The following is an 18089-nucleotide window of genomic DNA, read 5'->3' on the forward strand; positions in this document are numbered from 1 at the left end:
ACTTTTTAAATATTTATTAATAATCACTCCGAAGGCTGTTACATATCAAGTGTCTAGCAAAAGTGATGTTGGAATATATAGAAAAATATCATTCTTTTGTTCATTTTCTTTAAATAAGTGTTCCTAGTGTAAGAATCCCTTCAGGCTAGGTCATGTGGGTTAAAAATCCTAAAGAGTTCTTAAATATAAAAATAACTAGCGAAATTTGAAGTAGGGGACGTAAGAGACGTTACAAAGTTTGATCCGGGTGGGCACAAGTCGTGCTGGATATTCTGGGAGCCTTCACCTTCAAATCGCAGGAAATGCCAGAATGAAGGCCTCGGGAACAAATGACGTCGTCAGAAAATACTACTAGAGGATAGGACCTCCTCGGAGGATCGTCACCACCCGCAAGTTGTTGCAACGAACGGGCTCGGGAGAGTGTAGACCCAAGGTTTTCCTCAACACGTTTCACCTGCCGGAAATCTCTTGTATCGCATTCTGCTCTTCACGCGAGTGAATCAGCGGGGCGTTCAACTTCAAAAGGCGTCAAAGAGTCGGGCTGCCTTTTTTTTCCAAACTAAAATCCACTTTGCTATCTTCTGTTTTAAAAGCTTCTAAGATATGCCCTTTCTGCATTGCACCAACGCTCAGTATTTATTTGTATATCGAAATAATTGTAAGTTACATACCAATGCGTAGTAACTACAAGTAACATTATCCTATAATTTTCGTTTTTATCAGGATTTATATCCACCCAACTTTTAGTACCAGCATTTTAATTTGGTTGCTGCTTAAGTCATAAGTCCGGATACACGTAAGAATGATTGCAAAATTATTACACTTGGAATTCATTTAATTTGGCTACTAATAGGAAATATTGTGGACATGAAGGAAAGAAATTAGTTGCATTGTGTTTCCTTTATTGATTCTCACGGGGAGAGACGTCTTCTTTCGACCATATACCCTAGCAGTTGGCATTATACATGAGGGGCCTGAATGCTATTAGGATGGCGTAGGCTAACCGCGAGTAATTGGCCCGGTTGTTCACGGCAAAAAATGTAACAAGTATCTTGGAATTCGAATTACTATATGGTGGTAGGGTATAATACAGGGTGTTTCAGGATGAATCTGCAATACTTCAGGATGTGGTAAGGGAGACAATTTTAAGCATTATTTGTCAAAAAAACATGGGGGTCGCAACTTCTTAGTTACTGCACTATGGCAACGCACATTTTTTGATTGAACCGTGCAGTAATCATGAAAACGGCTTTTCTTGGGAATTCATCATTTTCGACGTTTTTTAAATACTTTGAATTTTTAAGGACATTAAATATTTAAAGTTGAATGACATATGCGCAAAGAAATTATCTGAAACGATCAAATTCAAAATGGATGGGATTGCAGAATCACATTGTCGATTCTTGCTCTAAGCTCTCGTTTAGTTAAGATCTTAAAGACACAGAGTTATCATATATATTTACTCTATGGCTAAGATCAAAGATCAATTGTTTCAGACGATAATAATTGCACATTTTCGTCCAACCTTAATTATTTAATGTCTTTAAAAATGTAGAGTACTCGGAGACACCCCTAATAATTTGAATAATGTTATATGATAACTAATAACTTCAGGCTTTACTTTGTGAAACCTCTCCATATTGGAAGTAAGGTATTAAAACTTTGTAAGGTTCACTGTTAATAACAGTGTAATTAAATAACAGTGAACCTTACAAAGTTTTAATTCCTTACTTCCAATGTTATATTATTTGTCAAGGAAATCTGTCTGTTTAGCAAAATATAAAAGTTCGTACTTATTTTATGTTAATAAACTAATTAACTACCATTTGAATAAACGATTTGAATCAAATGACTGAGCAGCGGTGCAGAATGACCTAGCCGTCGACGCACCCGAACACCCAATTCTACTACTACTACTGTAGTAACTCATAAAACAAAATGTCGAGAGGGGAGGATACTCTAGAAAAAACCGGTTTTCATGGTACCTGCAAAGTGCATCCGAAAAAATGTTTGCGTTGCCATAGCTCTGTAACTAAGGATTAGCGATCCCATGTTTATGGGACAAATAAATGCTTCACATTGTCTTCCCTACCACCTCCTGACGTATTGAAGATTACCCCTGGAACTCCCTTTTAAAGACAGGATAGTGCATATTGTTCCCCGTATGGAAGATGCGAAATGAATTCGTTCATTACGATATGCCTTCGTGATAGAAGTTTTGCATGGGATACAGCATTGCTCATTTCTAGAGTGCATATTTTTCTCGATCGGGAGTGCAATTATTTTAGGAATAGAGCAGGGGCTAGAGGCCATTTCGCGGCATGTATTTCCCTATGCTCTCGTGTAATTCATGGTTGTACACCATGCTTTGAAACACACAGTAGTACGTGCATAAGGTTTAGCAATTCGTTCCTCCTGCAAAACTGGCTTAAGAAAGCGATATATTGTATCTTCAAGCGCATACACGAAATACCAAAGATCTTTACCGCAGGAGCGTTGTGTTTGAGGCGTCTTGATGCCAAATATGCCTATTTCTGGAGGAGAAGTTCGTAGTGCAGCCGCCCGACGAGTAGACGATATTGCATGGAGGAATAAGAATATGAATGTCTCAACGAGACTTACAGGCAATTCATCTCTACTTGACCCCTACAGTTCCCGGCTTTGATGATGTCCAATCCAATGTTATTTTTCTATGTTAGTGACGTGTATTGCCAGGCACGTTGGCTGAGTGGTGCATTCGACGCTACGTTTTCGTATAGGCCCGCTGGGGCCGGTCAACAACATTGAAGCGGATATAAAAGCTGCGCCTCCTTCTCGTGCTTCACACTTTGAAGGGGGTTTTAGGTTTCTGTCGTGGAATATTCCCGCGCCTCTTGCGGTCTCGTCAGTTCGGATTGAGCATAAATTACCGCGAACGGACAGAGATGTTGGGAGGATCACATTCTCCCGCTTCGTCTCGACGCTGGCCCTCCCAGGAGCGGAATGGAGAGGAGCGCGAGAAATATTCCGAGGCGAAGAAGTGCGCCCAGAAAAGGAAGCTATTTTTTCCCAGAGGAACTATTAACCAAGTGGTCTACGTATCTTAGTTATATGGAAGCTTAAGTCTTTTCAAAGAAAATATCGTTTTTGTGCCTAGTGTTAGCATTACCGATGCCCTGTCAACCGGTACTATCGGTACATAAAAAAAATTATTTCTGTATTATTTTAGGCAATGTAGCGTTTAAGGACATAATTTACTTTACTATAAACAGTGGGATTCCCGTGTATTCTTCATGTCCCATAGGCATGGCCTCACGTGCAGGACGTCTCATATTCACAAATGTTCACAAATTTCACTATACAACAAATTGCAAGGTCACGAAATTTTTTTGTAATTGCTGTTCTTTAAGTATTTCGACCAGCTAAATATGATGCCCATAATATCGTATTATCCACAGTTTTTGCAGAAATCGCTCGCATTTTCATGCCTGACTATGCAATATATTAGTATTTACATGTATCCTGTAAACCCAACCGACAGTTTTCCTTATAGAAAATAAAATAATAAACTTTTTTAGGTTCACTAATATATTTGTTAAAGCACGAACCGGGTTTCATAACATAATTACGTCGTCAGGTGCATCTACCGTGCATGCATTTTCTTTTACATCAAGTCGGGAAAGACAGGACATAAACCTGTCGGAAAAAGTGGGGTTCACCTGACGACGTAACTTTATTATGAAACCCTAGTCTTACTTTTTCAAATGTATCATTGCCCCTAGCAAAGCTTATTGTTTCATTGCCCATAATGGAAAGGTTTCACACTGTTAAGCCTGGAATCATCAATTATAGTTTTTCTTTAATTTTTCGTGACCTCTTGGTGAAGAAGAGACAAGATGCATTACTGCTTTCATGCCTGATTCAGAGTGAAACCAGGCAAAATAAATATTTCAAAGGTCGTATGTGAAGCAGATTTATGACGTTGGGTAGAAGGAAATAAGAAATCATTTCGGTTTGATATCCCAAACGGTTTTGCAGGAGATTTTGTTATCGCACACCGGAATGAAAACCTATCGTCATTTAAAAAATAAATTGAATAATTTTTCGCTTAAAAATCCTCTCGTCGTATCGTCTGCTTCTTTTTTCAAAATTTTAATTCAGCATGAGATTTACGTACAAGTTACGCAAGCTTTAGCATAGGTCACCCACTTTCTTGTGGGCCCAAAAATATTTTGAGAGAGCAATTTTCATTGTTACTAAAATATGCTTCAACGCTATTTGTCCCAATGCAGGGACGTTCCATAATCATCATCCAATTTGTTGGAAACCAAAATACATGAAGTAAATTTTGGTTCCTCCTTTCCCTCAGTGAAAACAAAATCAGTCGTTTTTCATGTGTATTCATACGTTTTTTATGCTGATAAATAATTTTTTTGTTATATTTTGTCATATATTAAGTCACATTCTGTGACATCGATGTACAATGCAAATCTACTTATTGTATGTAATATTTTTGACTCTGTTATATTTATAATCATGTATGTTCCTAAGGGACACACTTGACCCGAAATAATATATTTCATTTTCTATTTTATTATTGATATATCGTGAGATTTGGCTCGACCTCCTCCCTCTACCCTCACGCGATATTGTTCAAAACACGTACTTTCGGTGAAAATACGTTAATCCATGCTTAATTGCCTTGGATTTATGATTTAATAAAATTTGTTTAATTATTTTTATTTCAAATTAGTTAAAGCTAGTGCATATTAAAGATTACTATGATCTAAATTTTACACTGTTTCTTGCGGGAAAAAATACGTGGTACATGCCAGGACGCCCACGTGAGAATCGGCTTGACCCCTTCCCCAACCCCCAAACGCCTCACGTAATTAATGGATTACCCCTTATATCTTTATATCCTGCCTATTTATCGGTTTCGGACCCATTTAGTGGCCCGCTCACGCGGTTACGAAGCTCACGCGCGCGGTGGCCTGCTGCTCAGAGACGCAATGCGACGTAATCCCATTTCGTCACTCACGTCTCGTCGATTGACGTGTTGAGTCACCTGCAAACTCCGAAACCGATTCGAAAACAAAGTGCGCCGCTCAAACTGTGGTAATCGCTCGCGAAACAAGCGTTGCGCCGGTCGCAGCCATTACTGATTTCCAAGGCACCGGGCAGGTTTAAAGGGTGCCCGGGATGATTGCTGAGATGGACGCAAGAGTCCACTAGTGTGCGTGTGTTTATGTGTAGCAAGCCGTTTGAAAGATGGATCCACCGTCCGATAAGCACGTGTTTTGGGCTGCGTCGTCACGGCGATATTTATGTCTGGGATTCGAGTCGTTGCTGTTGTTTGGGAGTGAAGACGTAGAGTAGGGGAGGGTTAGAAAAATCCAGTAAGTGAGTTTCCCCGTACAGACAGGGCAAACTTCTTGTCGCACATGGCGGAGAGCTCATTGCGGAAGACGCTTTCACCGAATCGGTGAAAAACGTTGATCGCCATGGCAACCGGGCGAGACGGTCGCTCCCCTCCCCTCGCCTTCCGAGATGAAAAAGTGTGACGTAACGCATCGCTCCAGAGGTGGGAGGGACGGATGGAGTCCCAGTGGATGATGCACGAAGGTGGGGAAGACCTGCTCCCAGGCGGTCAACCCACTTGGCGGATAATTCCTCGTCGCTCCATTGGCTTGACAATGTTCTTACTGCAACCGCGTTACTTCCGGGTTCCGGCCAAAATGAGTTTGGCCTTTTTATGTTGTTTTATTTGTGGTACTATTCAAATTTTCCTTTATCTAAATGCCCCGTTGTTATCCGCCAATATTCAGAGACAGAGCGTATTTCATCTGGATGTCTATTGTGATAAAAGCGAACTCGAATTGAACATTGGTGCTTTTTTTAAGCCTTGCCTGATCATTTTAATTATTGATTATTTATTATCATTATGCCTTCATTTTTTAAGAAGAATCTTTCTTGAACTGCAGGATATGAAGTAGTCGATATATTGTGCTTAACATTTTTATTGTTGTTTATTTGTATTTTAATATCATTTACGTTTTACAACACTTGTGAATTTTTGGTACAAGAAGACAAGTACTTCATCATTACGTCAACTCACATCAACGTGGCTTGGATACAATTATTCATACTTTTGTTTTTTTATAACTTTCGCTTCTGACTGCATTGGTACATTTTTGGCACAAGAAGACAAGCACTTAGCTTTTTTTGTTATTACGTCAACCCACATCAACGTAACTTCGATACGATTGTTCATACTTATTTTGCTTTCATGCACATGAGAAGTTGTTCAGTCTAACATTTACTAGTGTCGCGCTTGGCAAGTGGCTTTCGGCTGTTATCCCTTCTTCTCAAAACGTGTTTCTTCCTCATTCCTCGCCCTGTGATCTCTCACCCAAACTTCTTTTTCCACTTTCCCCCTCGTCCTCCCATGTTCTTCCCAGATCAATAAAACTTTCAGCCCAATTGGAGTTTTTTGTGTGGCGGGCAGTATTTAAAGACCTTAATTGGATGATTAACGATAATGTATTAAGGAAAGGCGCACGGCATGCTGCAAGGTGGGGAAGAGATATTACAAGTGTTTTGAGGCGAATGGTTCGTTTGTCATTTAGAGAGTCTAATAAATGTCCCTTACGGCCATTTACCGTGGACAGATGCGGTGATTTGATAGGCCATGCGTGACAGCTTTCTCAGAAACATAGAGACGACACTAATTTTGAATCACAGATTAAGATGCAATGGTATTAATTGTATCCAAGCCACGTTGATGTGAGTTGACGTAATGATGAAGTACTTGTCTTCTTTTACCAAAATGGGTATGTGATAAAGTTAGTCAAGTGGAAAATGTTTATTCTACAAAAGATACTTATCGGTCACTTATTCCCCTTCATTCATTTTAAATTTGTGAAAGAGGACTTTTCAAACAGTTGTCATAATGTAGTTCCAAATGCGGCATCGGCTATGAGGAAATATTTGGTCGTGAATATTTCATGACCTATCTAGAGAAATACGCTACAAAATTGGTGAAAACTTGACGGGGGATGAGGACCTTTCATCAAGTAATATTCCTCAATGAATGCTGAGGATACTTCATATTTCTCTACAGCGATAATTCATCTCCAAAATGAGAATGACGCCCATCATTTCATGTGGCGTTGCAAAATTCTATCGCCTTAGGGTGGTCTGCGGCTGAAGTCGCGAGATTCTAATATGATCTATATTTAGCTACCTAAAACGTTTATGGGGATTCCTTAGTGTGTTCATAATTGTGCAATCGTCCCTGTCCTAAGTCTTGGCGTGTCGTGATTTTTTGTGTGCAATTTTTTTACCAGTGTACTTTCAAAAAGATAACATTTTGCTTCGTATGTAAAAAATAAATGCAGTCTTCGTAGAAGTATAGTATAGATAGCTTCGAATTAACCCTTATTATGAGACACGATAGCCAACTTGGGCTAGTCTTGGAATTTATCATCATCACAGGTCAACATTACTAAGATTGGTTTGACGCAGCCTTCCACTCAATTCTTCTATCAGCTAATCTTTTCAGATCAATGTATTTTTTCTCTTTCATGTTCTTTTTTACTTGTTCCATATATTTCAGTCGAGGTTCCTTTCCTTTTCCGTTTCTGCCATCCAGTTGCCCCTCGAGGATTGTCTTCATCAGGCCATTATGTCTCAAGATATAGCCTAAAAGGTTGTTCTGTTTTTACCGATGTACTTGGAAAAAAGATATTTTGTATTGTAACACCTAATATTGAGTTGTTTTTGTGCTGGATTTTGGTGTGACGATGGATAGGAGGAGGACAATGAAGCGGGCAATAATGAGAAGCAGAGGTGGAGTGGGGCGATTGTTGTTGACGGCGCGGGATGGAGTGTATGGGAGGTTGGATTGTAATAGTTGTGGCGTACGGTTGTCTCTTTGCTCCCGAGTTTGTTTTTAAAGTGTAATAACCAATATTTGTAAGTGCATTGAAGAGAAAATAAAAAAAACGTTACAGTATACTACGCGAAAATAAATGCAGCCTTCGTAGAAAGATTTATAATATTGATATCTTCGGAGTAATCCTTATTATGAGGTACGATAGCCTTGGCCTTGGTATTTATTGATGACGAAAGAAGAGGGCGGCGAACGTAGGGCTTGCTAGAGGCATTCGTTGAAAAGAAAGCGAGTTAGAATGGTTTTCCAGTGTTTCAGGCATAATTGGCCCTGCACAATCGTAGGAAGGAAAAAGTGGATGGCGTGTATGAGTATGTTAGAGAGAGAGTTCGGGTTGCCCCAGGATAGATGATCCTCGAAGTGCGTGATTGGATGCGTCGGAAGTTTGGGTTGGGGCGTAGGCATAGATGCACGGAATAGGATTTGTGGGCGAAAAATTGTAGCAGAAAAGTTTTTGAAACCCGGCGGAAGGAGTAACGATCAAATGCACGATCAACATTTTATTCACGGTTTTTTTTCGGAATCAAACGGCAAACGCGGAAATGCATGGAACATTTTATTTAAGGTAGTTATAGAGCCTTGGCAAAACGAACAAAATTTTATGATACTTTGGTCACATATTCTCTGAAAGGCGCACTTTCAATGATCCAAAGAAAAAGGGATTCTCACTTGCCGTTTTTAAGATATTTGACGGTAAAATTATAGAGTAATTTAACATGGGCTCTCTCGGAGAAATACTGTTTTTCGAGCTAGCGACGCTGTTTGTAACAAGAAGTTGTTGAGATTTTTTGACAAATCTAAATATGTGCAGGAAAGTATACCTAAGCGTATGATAAAATGAGAAAGGTATTTGCGAAAAACTGTCAGATACTGGCTAGGCGGCTGGGAATCTCTGCTACCAGCATCGCAAAACGAAAACCACTACACCGACTCCGCCCAAATTATGCAAATATATTTAGTTTACCGGCATTAAAATGCGTCTGACATCTTTTGTTTATAAATAAATATATTTGTTTCTGATTTACCACTTAGATTGTGAATACTTAGTCAAAGTGTGTCGACAACAGTTCAGTGTGCAAAGATTCGCAGCATTGATGCAACTAGTCAAGTTAACTACTGTAAATACCTTTTATAAAACCATTCTTGACGTTTGCATTGTGCTGAGGTGCAAAATTGCACCCACTTTTCATTTCTTTTTATGTTTTATTTTTTTTTAATTTTTATTAAATTTTACGTAAGTAATAGCGAGGTAATAGGTGAGAGTAATAGCGATAGTAATAGGTAGCCCGAGTACGTCACTTGACTTCAGCCGATGCCGCTCTTAACTACTTTAAAGTGGCAAATTGCGTAAAAATAAGGTCTTCTGAAGCCTTGAAGATGACATTACGTGTTGAAAACTGGGTCGTGATGCTGTGATATCAAGTATGTTTGCTTGCTTCCGAAATGGAAAATTTTCGTCCAATTAGTCCTGAAATCGTTCGATTTGTTAAAATAATAATCATTCGCGGCGAACGTTTTCAAAGAAAAAAATGTTATATTTCGTTTTAATCAACCGTATCAGGAAAGGCGGGTTCAATAAAGCTTGACGGGCTAGATCCCAAGCTTTCCATATTGCTAGGAGTGGTGGACGAAAATTAGAATGCGTGAGTATACAAGACAGATGGAATGGCCGCCTAATCAGTTAATTTTTGCTCTACACGCTAATCTGTTACCTCGCTTTTTCTAAATTTATCTTGTGATGTAATAAGGGTACATGGTGAAAGGTAGAGCGTGACACTGACCCAAAATTTGTGAACAGCCCCTCTAGAAGGTAACCTAACATTGACCTTCGAGAGAGAAGTCAAATTGGAGGTTTTCTCCGAGTCCAACGACGCTGGATCCCTTGAAGCATCTTCATCACATAATCCGTTATTTCATATCTGAAAGGGTGCTTTCACCGATTACTTTCTCCTACGTAGTCATCCAATGTCTTAACGTCGTGTCATCAAGTGAAAGTTTCCATTTCGATCGATAACGTTGAAGCAATTTATTAAAAAAAGGTAGCAATTAGGGCTAATGATATTGAGGAATTTCAGCGAAGAATGGAGGTGCAACGAGAGACTGCTCTGTATTTTTCTCGTTGATGCTAGTGTCTAGCAGGTGGGCCTCGTACGTTTATTTTTTTTCCTTCAAGCTCCAGCTTTGTATTAGGTAAATCGTTACATCTTTCCTCTTTACATGGTCTTCTATAAAAATTTTCTAAGAGTGAATTTTATTTTTGAAATTGTCAACATTGAAAGGATGTTGATGGAATTATCGTACAGCTCTCAAATTCCATCGTCTTATAAATTTAGACCTCTACTGCTTACAATTGTTTTGCCTAGCATTTGTCTCGGCATTTGTGGTACAAACTATGTTTTGCTTTCTCGGCCTGTTCTCCAATTGTCTGAAAATTTTCCCTTGATTTGGCGAAGGAAATTCTGGAGTTAATCCGAAGGATAATGCCCACACTAAAGAGGAATGACTGAGGAATTCCGCCAGCTTGAAAAGAATAAAAAAATAACACATACTGAAAATTAGAATGCTTCTTACAATACGTCTACACTGTACGCAAGGGTAATTGACAAGTTTCATCTGCCTGCTTACGATATTCACTTTATTTTTATGAGGGAAGTTTTTTCTCAAATTATTCGACTGACCTCGGTCTGTATAATTGTAAAGGTCGTTTTCACGGGGAACATAATTGCGCAATCTGACATACGTATGAAGGCGCAATCAAAATTGCCTCGTGTAAAGCGGTGAATTGCTAGGACACATGCGAGAGGGCAAAAAAGCCCCTTCTCTAATTCAAAGCTCGCATTCTGGCAATTTCAACATATTTTCAGTGCCAACCTGCGCAACGACGTGCCCCGTGTAAAACGGCCTAAAGGCTTAGCTAAAGTGCAGTGGTTTGGATGTTTGAACTGGAATTTTGAAGGTGAAAAACAATGGATAAATTGCATAGTTACCGGCACCGTGGTTGATCTGCTTGGTGTGCCTTAACTCAGCAGTGTAGTTAGTGAGTGACGGAAGTTCATCATGAATGAGTCTAGTCTGAAGAACTTGGCTTTCTCTGCCGGAAGAGAACGTGTTTTATGCATTCACGTTACCTTTAAACCAAAATTTGGGTGAAGGGCTGAGTAATTATGGTTATATTTATGTATTTATCTCCGGAAGTAGCCTATACTTTATATCGAGGTAGTTAATAACTAACAGTGTGCATTCCGCCCGTCAGTGTAGGCGGACATCCGTGACCGATTTCCGTGATCCGGGCCGCCTACCCAAATAGGCGGGTCTCAAACCTTCGACCTTCTGTTTAGCTGAGGAAGGCTTTAAACCCACCATGAGCGGGGTCTCCTTTATACAGAACCTTATACCAAGCAATTGCCATGTATGAATTCACATTTTCTCGGCGAGTACAATTAATTAAACTTCTCTAGGGTATGCGCGCGGGTAAGAAATATCGTATTAACCCATTATAACCCAGTGTTGCTTCTAAGCAACATCAAAAATTATACATTTTCTGCTCTATTCAGAATATCTAAACTATAATAATAATTTATTTAATAATAATGGTATAATTTTTTTGTTTATAATGCAATTACGAAATATTTTGCTGTCACGATGATTATGACCGAGATCAAAAATGTTCGAGTTTTCCAAATGAAAAATCTTGAAATACGATTTCTCCCAGAAGCAGCTCTGGGTTAGAAAGGGTTATGGCAGCTGACGTTTCGGGTTCCGACTCGTCACCCTTGTACTAGTAGCCTCAAGAATGGACTTCCTCAATTTTTCTTACTCGCGCGCAAACCCGATAAAAGTTTATTCAAGCAAGTGCTCTTTAAGATAAACTAATTCCTCTTACTGTTTTATTATTTTGTGCTTCGTGACGCGTGATCTCTTAGAATAAAAAGGAATAAGTCATAAACACAAAATCTTGAAGTTACGTAAAAATAACGAGGAAAAATTACTGGGGAGAGGACTTGTTACTAATTCGATACCTCCAATGCATAAACGCTCAACAATCGCCCACTTAATAAAAACCGCTCACCTAGATAGCCTTTGTAGTACTAGATGAGCGGATTTGATTTGGTGGGCGATTGTTGAGCGTTTATGCAGTGGAGGTATTGAATTGTTTCATTGTTATTTTGATAAGATCGTAGCAGCCGTGGTAGAGTGAAGCATTTCATAGGGAATTCTAAGCGATTCATCCATCTATCTTTAAACGATTTTATGGGCGTCGCTGGGACGTCGGTCATAAAGCGGTCATTGTCGCTCGTAAAAGACGCCGTGGCGTGGGTCGTAAGTTTTCGTGGATCAAGCGCAAGTCTCCAACGGATACAGAACACGGAGCGGCGTCAGAGCGCTGCGTGCATCGTATGCTATGATACTGTCTATTCCCTTTTTAAGACTAAACAAGTGGTCTGCATCTGTGGGCAATGAGTAGAGTAGAAATTTAATTACAATGTGAAGAACAGTCATTTTATATATGTAAAATATTAAATTAGCCGGATGATATGGTTAGGCTATCAATATTAGGTTAATTTCTGGAAAATCAATTCGGAATATTTGTGTTAATTTAAAATGTTGAAATATGTACACTTAGGTAATTATTTTCATAATTTTCGTAATAAATAGTTAGCACGTTGTTACTGCCTACCTTCTCTCATGCTGGGTCCAAATTCCGTTGGAAGAATGCGTCCACTTTTATGGCGGAAGTGAGTCATAAAGGCTAATGAAGGAAGATTATTATTTGGCGTAATACTCATCTAAGATGTAAGTATTAGCCCTGCCTTCATCGCGCTAACCGAAGTGAAGGAATGAGAAAAAGTGCATTTCTAAGTTACAGACGAGGAATCTCTCCTGGCTTGAAAATGAATTTTGTCTTCTGCCTCGTCGCTTTTTTTCCGGGAAGCGTCATCGGCACGAGTCCTTGCATTCTCCCACCCATGGATGACGGAGCGTAGGATATATCCGTGCCGTGAGAAAGCGGCTTCAGTTCCTAGCGAAGGAATTGACCGCGGTTTTATTGTCCATCCGGAAGGGAGGTCTCATGTGAGTCAACGCCCGCAGCTCAGCCACACAGCCGAAAGTTACAACACCTATATGGGTATTCTTTTACACAGCCGCCCACAAAATCAGTGTTATGTTTTTAGTAGGTACCTTAGAATTTATATTTATTCCAACATGTCCTCTTTACGGCTCAACCAATTTTTGTTCACGAGCTCTCTTTGAACTCCTTACGTCTCAGCAAGCTTTTCATTCCGGACGTGAAGTTACTTAGGAATCAAGGTGCGAATGACATGGTGGCATTTTATTCCATTGCTTTAATGAAACTGTTTTTTTTCCGTATGCCGTAAGAATCAATTCCTACGGTCACGATGCTGTTCGGCAGTAAGAAGCAGGTCTTTTTGATTGCAGAAACCTTCGCCTCACGTGTTCGCCGAGTTGCTGGAATCTTCGAAAATCATTTCCTACGGTAAGCATTTGTTGCATATTTTTATATTTCCTTAAATATTATCTTCCGAACCAGTGAAAAAGAAGATAGTACCTAAATCAGTTTTTGTAGATTCACCATTGATTTCAACTTCCACCATAGATGCTTTTGGTTATACTTTTCATTACTTCGAATGATGATAGTGGTTTATTTAAGATTAGAACATTTTTTGCAATTCATTTTCATCTGCAGTACACCGTAGGATTGAGCAATAAGAATATTTAATTTAATAACAATTTTTGAATCGCTAAAGCCAACATGTTAAGTACCACCCGTCAGTCGCGTCATTTTGGAACACTATTTGTCGCGCGGCGTCCCACAGACGCCATTTTGGGATGTTTAAACAAAATTCTTGAAAGTAGAAATAACCTTTTTAACTTCAATAAATCATTCGTTAATACTTCATTTTTTGAATGGACAACAAATTTTTTATATAAAATGATGGAGATATTTATATTAATATAGGAGAGAATACTAATTATTTTGAGGTTTCTTACAGTTTTTCTTTCATCGATATTATATCAAATCGATTTAAGAAAAAAGTCATGGCATTAAGACGCATATTCAAAATTTAATGATTCATATAGTTGTTAGTTTAAATTATAAACGTATTTAAAAACTTTGCGATGAATATCACGCAGCTATTAGCATGTAGCGCACTGTTATTGAAGTTGTCGCGTGGCGTCTACCAGACTCCAAAAACAACAAAATATCAATATTTATTCCATAAGTGTGACAAAACATATATGTAATCATATTGGTGACTATTTCAGAATCATAAAATAATAAGATACAAGGAATATAAGTTTCTTGACAGTGAAAATACGATGTGGGCAAAGAAAACAAAAATGACCTGGCGTCTGGTAGACGCCACGCGACCAACGGAGCGTAAATACTATGGATTTTTAAGAACATTAAATAATTAAGGTTCGACGAAAATGTGCTGTTATAATTGTCTGAAAAAATTCATCTTTGAGTTTAATTTAACGAGAGCTGAGCGATTATCAGCAATACGATTTCTCAATTTTTTTCCGACGATTATATCGTAAATTTTCATCCAACGTTATTTATTTCTTGTTCTTAAAATTCAGAGTATTAAATTCGATAATGCTGGATACCCAAGAAAAACCGTTTTCATAGTAGAATAAAATAAAATAGCTTTGTTTTATTCCACACGTTATTTTAAATAGCACAACCCGGGTTTAATTCTATGATCAGGATGATAGCTGGTAATAAAGTGTGGAATAAAACAAAGTTATCTTATTTTATTCGATGATGAAGCAATTCCACAAAATAACGCCTAAGACCTTGACGTTTTCATAGTGCCTGCAAAGTGCATCTAAAAAAGAGTTTGCCTTGCCATAGCCTAGTAACTAAGGTTCTAGTCAGTACATTTCCAGTATTTTTCTCTACAGACTGGGGCGGAGGGGAAGTAGGAATGGAAACGATTGGAGAATCAGGGGAATCCTTCCCAAGTAAAGGTCGCCGACGTCGGCAACTCATCCTTCCTTCATATTTATAACGAGGGTGCATTTACCGGGTGGCGCATTAAGTGAAGCAACAGGTCAAAATATTACCCCAAAATGACGCGCAATTACTCTTGCAATGCCTGCGTGATTTGTCTTTTCTGAATGAGCCTAATTTTTTTCCCGGAAAACGTTTTAAGCCGCTTGTGCTGTGCACCAACTACTCAATTTTTGTAATTTGCTCTCATGAAACCACCTCATATTGACTGCACTTCTGAGGTCCCCTTGAATTCCAATGTTTCTTGGGTTTGCGAATTTTTTTCGCAACATTGAGTGGTATGAAGGATTCAGCGGTTTAAAAAAATCCTGTGATTATGATAAATTGTCCTTAAATAATCGGTATAAATAGAACGTCGAAAATAATCTCACTAAGAACCTTTGCACCACCAGCAGTTATGGATTTCCATTATAGCACATTGTCATGATAGCGGGAAATATTTTCCCGTTAATGCATCTCCACTCATCACGTTCTTTCATGGGAGGCACTCAAACCTTTAACAAAAAACTTTCTTATAGAAATTTGGATGATTCAAAATCAAGTTGTGGGTTATTAATTAGTGATGCTTCGTCAACTGATTTTTGCGAAAGTGGACCAGTTGGGTATTGGTAGAAATCAGTTGACCCAAAAGAGAGACTTATTTTAAAAAATTAAATTATTTTAACCTCTTATTTTCTTCCTGAGGAGGCATCGTGTTGATTTTATAATATTTATTTACATGTTAATTTTAATATTTAATGCATATACGAGAAACAATTATTTTTTAAATGTATTAAAATTTTCAATTTATTATCTGGGTAGTTTGAAGTAATCCTAAAAATAAAAGTATGGCTACGGTATATCACAATTGTGATATTTTTTATAATGATAACACTTTGTTATAACCACTGAACCGCTCTAAGCAGCAATGACATTTCATTAAAAAGTAAATTTAACCCCGACATAAATATTTGTTCGGTGATTATTAAAACTTATTACAAATATCATAACCTTGAAATTTTACGTTTAAAATTTTCAATTTATCAACTATCCAAAACAATACATATGTCTTAAACCGTCTCTATCGAACGAATCGCTTCAATATAGGTCCCCTGAGAATTATCTTAGCGCAAGATCATAATTTTTCGATTCCAAAACATCGACATTTTAAGATATTTAGAAAGCCAGGAATAACTACGGGGAACTTTTCTTCTACTAACATCTAAATCTTGATACATAGCTTTAGTGGGTCACCTACTGCTGATGATGTTTAATGAGTTGTGTGTCGCAAGGTCTACCAGAAAATGAGGAATCCACATCTGTCGGGTTGCCTGAATTCTGGATTTCAAGCTGTAGACTTTTTCTGTGAAAACTGGCGCTGATAGCCTAAATGAATATGTATTTTTACTTTTTCGAAATAAAACCTACTCTTACTTTAAAACACGAAATTAAACCTCAAGTAACATCGTTACTAAACTTGACTAATGTTTTTGAAAAATCCTCAGTCATTGCGTTTTGAAAATTGAAGCTATAGTTAATCAGTTTGAGCGAAAAATAACGGATATCGGCAATTTCGGTTATCAGTAACGTAATTCAGTTTGTATCCTTAGTATTGTATAGTTTTTATTTTCAAACAGTTATAAATAGTAGAGGGTTTGTGGCGCTAATGATCTTTCTTTTTCGAGGCACACAAAAAAGCATCAACTACCACCATTGCGTAAGATTCTTGGTTCATATGAAATACCTTTTGTGAGTTATTAGTTGGTGATACTTCGTCAACTGTTACTGATAAGTGTGAAAGTGAAACAGTTAAGTGCTAGAAATCAGTTAGCTCAAATTATTTGACTTGGAAATGAAAGAAAAGTTCTGAAAGTTTAACAGTGATGTAATCATAAAGAAGCACATGCCTTAGATATTGTTTCAGATGAACCGAGCTCGTCGCTCTGGTATCGCGTGGGAACGTGGGATAGTTAGTGTGGTATCCTATTTGGTAAAATGCTTAGCCACTGAATAAAGGTCCCGAGTACGAATCGAGGTGAATTTTTCGGATATCTCTAAAAATATAAATCCTGTTAGTGAGAGGTGTCACAGGGAATGATATGCCCTCTCCCCCACCCTAAAGCATTTTTAAAGCGGACGTATTCCTAAGCTTCCTATCTTCGTGAATAAGTGACCTTCACTCCTGGTAGGTGGGAGGGAACAGAAGGTTGCAAATCACGGACTGCGGGCATATTACAGGCGGAAATGCGCTAGGCGTATCAGGAAAGTACTTCCCTTATTTTCCGTAAAATCAAAGCTCTTAAATTGATGTAATCTTTAACCTTATGAACCCCAAAGTCCCACTTATTTTGGTGTACACGTCGATGCCTTACGGTACTTACGCTGTTTTCAAATGCTTGCATGAAGGCACAGTGGTAAGAGGAAATTTGATTTAAAATAACTGGAAGAATTTTAACCATAAAATATCGTGAGCTTTCCCGGCGAATATTATTGATGAAATTATTTATTTATTGCATCATCAATTCTTCATTATTAGACTAAAGATCAATTTTACCTCATCAACCAATCCGTTTTCCTCCTCCTTTCTATATTTACCTACGCAAGCACCTCCTGACGAGCCGGTGGCCCTGAAGGATAAATGTTGTCAAAATATATAAGCTTTATATGTAAAATGGTTATCTAAATTATAAACATTCTATCAATTTTAACCACATTGAACGGCAAGATAAGTAGTGTTCAATTTCACATATTTTGTCCTGTGTTCCCACTCCATTCTAACATTGCATAGGAGGTACAGATTATGAGAGACTAAGACGGTCATATTTTATATCAAATTTGAAGAATGGAGAAGGAATGATACTCGTCAGAAAGAACAAGGAAGCGTTGTCTAATTTACGTTAGTGATTTGCGTCTGTGGGAATTATATTGAGGAAGGAAAGTGAGTGCATGTCAAGGTAATAAGTCTGATTTAGATATGGTTAAAACCAGTTCCTAATATTTAAGCTTTCAAGTTATTACAAATTAGCATTTCTTAGGAAAGGTAATGCTCACTTATTTAAAATATAAATTCTTAGTTACCTCGTATTCACGAATATAATATTTATCTTTGCTCAAAAATTTTCTTAATTATGATAGAGT

This window comes from Ischnura elegans, chromosome 9 (genome assembly GCF_921293095.1).
Source record: "Ischnura elegans chromosome 9, ioIscEleg1.1, whole genome shotgun sequence".
NCBI classification, from domain to species: domain Eukaryota; kingdom Metazoa; phylum Arthropoda; class Insecta; order Odonata; family Coenagrionidae; genus Ischnura; species Ischnura elegans.